Source organism: Rhinoraja longicauda, chromosome 28 (assembly GCF_053455715.1).
Source record: "Rhinoraja longicauda isolate Sanriku21f chromosome 28, sRhiLon1.1, whole genome shotgun sequence".
In the NCBI taxonomy this organism is placed as follows: domain Eukaryota; kingdom Metazoa; phylum Chordata; class Chondrichthyes; order Rajiformes; family Arhynchobatidae; genus Rhinoraja; species Rhinoraja longicauda.
The window spans coordinates 16,783,917-16,791,674 of NC_135980.1; positions in this window are offsets into that span (position 1 = coordinate 16,783,917).

Below are 7,758 nucleotides of genomic sequence, written 5' to 3' on the forward strand. Positions count from 1 at the left end.
TAATCACACCCATCACTTATATACACAGCCATACAAAGTAGTTCTTGGATACACAAAGTAGTCCCAGCAATATCACAACAGGTCAGGCAGCATCTCAGGAGAGAAGATGGGTCATTCGGGATAAACAGTCTAGCCAGCTGAGTTACTGTGTGCATATGGACCTGCGTATTCATTTCAATGAGATTTATAAATAAATTTATCCGTCAAATATGTCAGCAGTAGGCCACAGCGAACTGCAGGCTGCACAAATCCACAATTGTATCTGTTTAAATTATTGACTCAGTACAGCACCAGTCTTGAAAACGCAAGAATGCCTGGAACGAACCTGTCAATTATCAAATCCCAGGCAATACCCTGCGTCACAGCCATTCAAATTCAATATTGATTTACACGAATTACAAGTTGTGTGGTCAACCAATTTGAGGCAGTCCTTACATTCCTATCTAAACAACCTTCCTGGATTGAAGGAAACGAGGAGAATGTGCTGTGTTGGAAAGTTCAGATTGGATTCGAACAGGCTGGTTAAACTTTTGAGGTGGGTTGGCTTAAATAAAGATGCTGTCGCTTTAACCTCTGGGGTTGGTTGCAGTCTGTCAGGGCACACAGTTGGGAGCCGGGTCCGGGTGACCGGGCGGTGATAATTATAAGAATTTTCAGACATTTGAACCCCAGCCAAACTAGAGGCTTCACTGAGTGGGTCGCAGCTCCCCAGCTGATGGGACCTGTTCTCACTCTTTGAAGGCGGCGCCGCGCACCCCAGCGAGTGGACAAATGCGGAGCCAACCCGTAATATGAGTGGGAGCATTTTCTCAGTCAGACTTTGTCGACAGTTGCGGTGGGGGATCTGGGAGAGAGAGAGAGAGCTGGTGCTGCAGGCGGAACAGTTAAATAACGACCCATTAAAATTCAGCCTCTCGTCAACCTGGGCTAATCTGATCTGACAGCCCTCTCGCTAGCTCACTGCGTGGCCGATCCTAGCGCAGAACCTCCACAAAACCTTTGCGCTTCGGGTAACACCTGCACAAAGAGCCTCTGCGAACAAGGGCTGGCAAACTGTGCTGGTCAACATGCACCGGGCGAGATGGCCGGGGGAAACGCACCGCAACTACTGCAAACTTGGAACAGACCCTCCACTCGATCTATCCAATACGAAAGGGCAGGCATTTCCCAGTTAAATGTCTTATATCGGATTCGCGGCTCCTTCACAGTGCTAACCCTGTACTCAATTTTCCTCGGGGATGAATCTTTGCCTTAACGGTACATTCACACTGATACAGTCGCTGCCTGCCTCAGATTAAATATATTTTTACACATAAATTATGAATAAAGATAAGATGTAATATTTTCTTATTCCAGTAGCAAACACATTAAGGATTAAATGAAAATAATAAATTCTTTCACTTTTTGAATATCTCATAATTGCAGATTAATGAACTGAACTAGAACTGGGACTATAAATTGTGTGTGAACAGCAGTACAAGAAAGGAAGCTATTGACTTGACAGAATTCTAGATTATTTCCTTGGTAGGATAGTTAACAATTTATACACAGTTTATACAGCACTGCATTCGCTTTTTTAAAAACCCTGAATGACCTTTGACAAATTCCATGATTCCTTGCGTTTATCGAGATACCGAACTTGCTTATACTTATCTATATACTAAAACTCTCGTTTGTTTGTTTGTTTGTTCCTGAACTATAGCCAAAACGGTACACGATAGCATGACAATTTTAGGCCCACCTTACTCATCTCGTTGTCCCTTTGGTGCTAATGGAAGAAGTTTCATTGAAATCGGTGTTATATTTTTAAAGTTATTCACATTTAAAAGTTTAAATCTACTAGGGAGGGATGGAGGGAGGGAAGGGGTGGAGGGAGGGAGGGGGGAGGATAAGGAGGGTTGGGGGAGATGGAGTGGGGGGGAGGGGGAGTTGAGGAAGGGGGAGGGGGAGGAGAGGGTGCTGCACCAATCCAGGAGAGATTTGGGCCCAACGGGTCCACTTAGTCTAGTATATTGCTATTTTCTTCCAAGAAGGTCGTGGCATTTTAACCTGCAATTCCCCTTCCACCACTATATCCTATACTTCCCCCAAAAAATCATGTAATTCTTATAGTTTCTCTCGGTATTCCCTTACTGTTTTGCTCACTTTGCTACAAATGATTATTCAAAAAGCAGGGATAGTAAGCACTGATTTGTTGATGAGAAATCTCATGACAAATATAATTGATTTTTCTTTGAAGAGGTAATTAAATATATTGACAATGACAGTGCGGTTAATGTGGTTTACATAGATTTCAACAAGATCCCATGTGGAAGGATGGTCCAAAGGTTGGAGCTCATGGAATCCAGCAAGTTGGCAAATTAGATCCTAAATTGATTTGGTAACATGAGATGGTGGCAGATTCCTTTTTTAATTGGAAGTTAGTGACCAACGATATGCCATAGGGATCTGTATTGAAACCCTTGCAGACTAATTGGTGAATTTGCTGATAGTGAGGAGTGTAGTCTTAGGCTACAGAATTACAGATGCAATCTTAATCATGTTAAGTATGAGCTGTTTCACTTTATAAAAACTAATAAAAGTCAGGCATATAGCATGAATGGTAAATCCCCAGGAAGAATTGAGAAATAGAAGCAACTTGGTTTATTGTATTGTAATTAATTAATTTATTAGCCAAGTATGAAAACATACAAGGAATTTGATTTGCCAAAAGTCACACAAAAAAACAACGATACATAACCACATAAAAATTAAACGTAGACTTAAACAGCCACCACAACGGCGTGTGAGAATCCCCAGGGCACACAGCATAAGCAGAGACCCACAGCCATCAGTTCAATGTCCGGACCACACGCACACGCTCCTTCTCCATGATGTGACCAGAGTTGTACTGATCGCTGTCACTCTCTGCTGTCCCTGTCCACCCGAACAGTCAGAAAGCCGTCCCCACTCGCACTAATAATAATAATAATAATACATTTATTTTATATAGCGCTTTTCAAGATACTCAAAGACGCTTTACAAAGCAAACAAGACATAAAAACAAACAAACAAAAGATTTGTCCTGACGGAGAAGCGGCGAACAAACAGCGCCAGTGTCCTCTCACGTCAGGGTCCGGCAGTAAACAATAAAGAACACAAGATACACAATTACAATTTAACACAAACAACCATCACAGTGATTGCTCCAGGCACACCCTCACTGTGATGGAAGGCAAAGAAAAGTCTTATCTCCTCCTCATTCTTCTCCCATGGTCAGGCAGTCAAACTGCTGCCTCGAGGCGATCGAGGCTCCCGACTTTTGAAGCCCCCGCCGGGCGATGGAAAGTCCCAGGCCGAGCCGCAGGCCGATGAAGGTCCTAAGCCCCCACCGGGCGATGGAAAGTGCTGCGGCCGAGCCACGCAGGGCGATGAAGGTCCTGCGAGCGGGTCGATCGAACCTCGCGCTTCGGGGCGGTCGAAGCTGCTACGGCTGGAGCTCCCGAAAACCGGTCGCCAGCCAGGGACCTACGAGCTCCCGATGTTGCGGTCTACAGGGCCCACGGCTGAAGCCTCCGAGATGGTAAGTCCAGGCCCTGCGACCGGAGTCTTCAAGGTCGATCCCAGCTGGAGGCCGCCGACTCCACAGTGTTAGACCGTAGCGCGAACGGAGATACGACACGATAAAGGTCGCATCTCCGTTGAGGAGATTAGACGAAAAGGTTTCCCCCACCCCCCCCCCCCCCACCATCCCCCACATATACAGAGCTAAAAATAAATCAAAACATACATTTAAACGATAACAATAGACAAAGACAAAAAAAGACAGAGAGACTGCCGGTGAGCCGCAGTTGCAGGGCGCAGCCACGCCCCGAATTGACTCCGGGATGTCCTCATGGAGCCATGTCCCTGCAAAACACCAAGATCACTGCACTCACGGCACTCTCTGAGTCCTCACCAGTGCAGGCAGCACATCCATCTTGTTTTTCAGCGACTTCACATTCCCCACTGTGATGGAAGGCAAATAACATATCTACTTTCCTTTTCTCCCACGGTTGGGGCAATCAAAACTTCCGCAGTTGGGGCGATCGAAGCTCCCGCATCGTGGCGATCGAAGCTCTCGCGATCGGGGTGGTCGACGCTCCTGCAGGTTGGAGCTTCCGCAGTTAATCCCTAACAAAGCCAGCTCCACAATGTTAACGCCACAGTGCAGACGGAGATATGATGAAAAAGTCGCATCTCCGTCGAGGAAATAAATAAAAACGGTTTCCCCCCACATAATATAAAAATTAAAAGTACACTAAAAACATACAAGTAAACACAGACCAAAACAGCAAAAGAAGAAAAAGACGAGACAGGCTGTTGGCAAGGCTGCCATGTTTGGCGCTACCCGGTTTACGTGTTAAAGATATCTGAAAGTAGCAGTATAGGAGTGGCAGATAAGAGTGGCAAAGACAATATTAAGGATAATTGTCTTCATTAGCCAGAGCATGGATAATTTTATAAAACATTGGATGTATCACAGCTGGAATATTGTGTGCACATGTTGCCACACGACAGAAGGGATGTAATTGCACTGGAGAGGGTACAGAGATGCATGGGATTTCGTCTTGAATGGAATATTTCAGTCTTGAGGAGTGTTCAGATTGATTGAGTTCATTTTTCTTGGAGCAGAGGATGCTGAGGGGGTCCTTTTGGGGGTATAAATGATTATGAGGGGCATAGATCAGGTGGTGATAAACCTTTCTCCACGTCAGAGGTGTTTTAAGTCTAGTGTGCATAATTTTAAGGAGAGGAGTAAGAAGTATAAAGGGAACTTGAATCAAACTATTTAATTAGGGTGGTTGCAATCTGGAATGCACTCTGAAAGATGGAAAACACAATAGTTAAATATCTGAAACACTTGAATCACCAAGGCATATGTCATGGACCAGATGTTAATACATGGGATTAATATAGGTAATTAATGGTTGGCATAGATTTGGTGGGCTGAAGGAACCATTTCTGTGCGATAGGACTCTAAATCTTCATGTCCATTAAAAGGTTTGATAGGCCAGAAAAAATCTACAGCTTTTGTCAACAATCATGAAGGACGATACTTGTCCTTCAATTGTCAATACTAACGATACATCACATCGAGCCGAAGCACTGTCTATATCAAATAACAAACTTGCGTTCAAATACACCACACGTTTTGCCTGACCTTGAGTATTTCCAGCATTTTGCTTGTTTATTTCAGATTTTCAGCGTCTTCAGTTTTTTGATTTAAGCTTTGTACATTTTTCTAAAGTAACAAAGATACTATAAAACCCCCTACTCACCATAAGTTTCTGCAATCTTTTCACAAGTATTTAATAGTACATTTCCAGTTTTACACCTAACTGGTCTAGCTTCAGGCTTTTCAGAATCAATTATAGAAAATAATAAATTATTGCACACAAGATATAAGAACACAAATGTGTGATCAAAAGATCCCACAGATCATTTCCCTCACAACCAATGCTTTATACGCAGACCTCAAAAATCAAGATGCATTTTCACATGAAAGGTCTGGATGAATAATTACTAACATCCATTGTAATTACTAAGTACAGCAACCATCTTGACTTTATTGTTAGGTTTTTTTAAATTATGTTTAATACTTGGAGCCAGCCATAGTATTACACTGGACCAAGTGGACCCGTTGGGCCCAAACCTCTCCTGCATTGGTGCAGCACCCTCTCCTCCTCCTCCCCCCCCCCTCCCCTCTCCCTCCTCCTCCTCCCTAGGAGATAGATTTAAACTTTAAAATGTGAATAACTTAAAAAATATAACAACAATTTAAATGAAACTTCTTCCATTAGCACCAAAGGGACGACGGCGAATAAGGTGGACCTAAAATTGTCAGGCTATCTTGTACCGTTTTGGCTGTAGTTCAGGAACAAACAAACAAACAAATGAGAGTTTTAGTATATAGATTTAGCTGTGCAGTTTGAGACAAACAACATGACATGAGAAGTTATGTTTGACCGAAGTAGTACAAAATCATACTATTTACGCAGGCAATTGAAAAACACAGCCATCAGAAAACTGTCAACATTTAGCTTCTGCTGGTCAGGGAGAGATTTCTTGCAGCAGTTTCATGGTTAAATAAGGATATTTGATCCAATTCAAATACATGTAGAGGGAAATAATTTACCTGCCTACTATTCTGGTATGGAGATTTATTTCATTCCAATTACACTTTGAAGTAGCATTCTCATTCCTAAAATAGCACATCATTTGCAATCTCGGGATTTACAGGTTTGTACATTATACAATTCTAATCCTAGAATTCAAAACTTCCACATTTTAAATGTTCATAGCAGGAAATTCAGGTCAAGAAATAGTGTGTGGTGCACATGTATAAATAATGAAGGAAACAAAAACCGCCACTATACAAGTACAACATAACTGAATTCCAGTCATCCTCAGTGAAATTTACGCAACACACAAATGGTAGCACTCTACCAGGGCGGCACAGTGGTGCAGATAGTAGAGCTCGGGTGCTGTCTGTATGGAGTTTGCATGTTCTCTCTGACCGCATGCGTTTCCTCCAGGTGATTCAGTTTCCTCCCACATCTCAACGGCCTATGGATTTGGAAATTCATTGGCCTCTGTAAATTGTCCCTGGTGTGTAGGAAGTGGATGAGAAAGTGGGATAACAGAACTAGTGTGATCGATGGTTGACATGGACTCGGTGGGCCGAAAGGCCTGTTTCCATGTTGTATCTCTACATTAAACTGAACCAACCAGACTCCTAGGAATGTTTCCTTAATCCCAATTGGCCCACATTATTCCCCAGCAACTCTTTGACTGCATCAATTACTATTTTGGCTTTTGCTGAACATGAAACAGTCCATGTGACAATAGAGGGGGGAAAATAGTACTCCCTTTCACACTGGAGCCCTGGTTCATGTGCGCCCTTCAAACTCCTTGGTTGTTTCCTGTTCCCTTGAAACTTACTGGTGCCATTTCCTGCACTATTTGAAACCTATCGGATTCACTGAAAATGTTATTATTCTACTGTGGGGGAGTTGAACCAGTCAAGTGAAGCAGTGAGAGGGGAAGGGGTGAGAGCGAACAAGGAAATCTGTAACTGACTCTGTAAGCAAATATCAACGATAACCCACTACCATCGGACCGGCCTTGAACCAGTCAAGTGAAGCAGTGAGAGGGTTGAACCAGTCAAGTGAAGCAGTGAGAGGGTTGAACCAGTCAAGTGAAGCATTCTTCTGTGTATCATCTTAAAAAACGTGAATTAAAAGTCCATTAAATATTAATAATATCCAATAGTGCAGAAAATCTGCAAACACAAAGTCTAGAGTATGCCAGATTAATGAGTTTTACTGTTTCTTGATTGACTCATTTTACTCCTCTTACCCATTCTCCAATTTTTTAAAAATGTTAACAAATTCTGATAAATTTAATTAATCATACAAGCTGATAAATAGAGGCAGTCTTGTGTACTTTACATAGAAATAGGTGTTTACACATTGTATGAATGAATAAGTTTATTGGCCAAGTATGTGCATATACAAGGAATGTGCCTTGGTGCTCCACTCACAAATGACAACACAAACATACAGTTAACAATTAAGAATAAAGCATAACCACATCAAAACAATAAGGATACAACATTACGGTCTAAACATGTGGGTGAAAATAAACCAGAGCAAAAAAGAGACTACAGACTTTGGTTATTGAGTAGAACTATCACTCGTGGAAAAAAGCTGTTTATGTCTGGCTGTGGCTACTTTG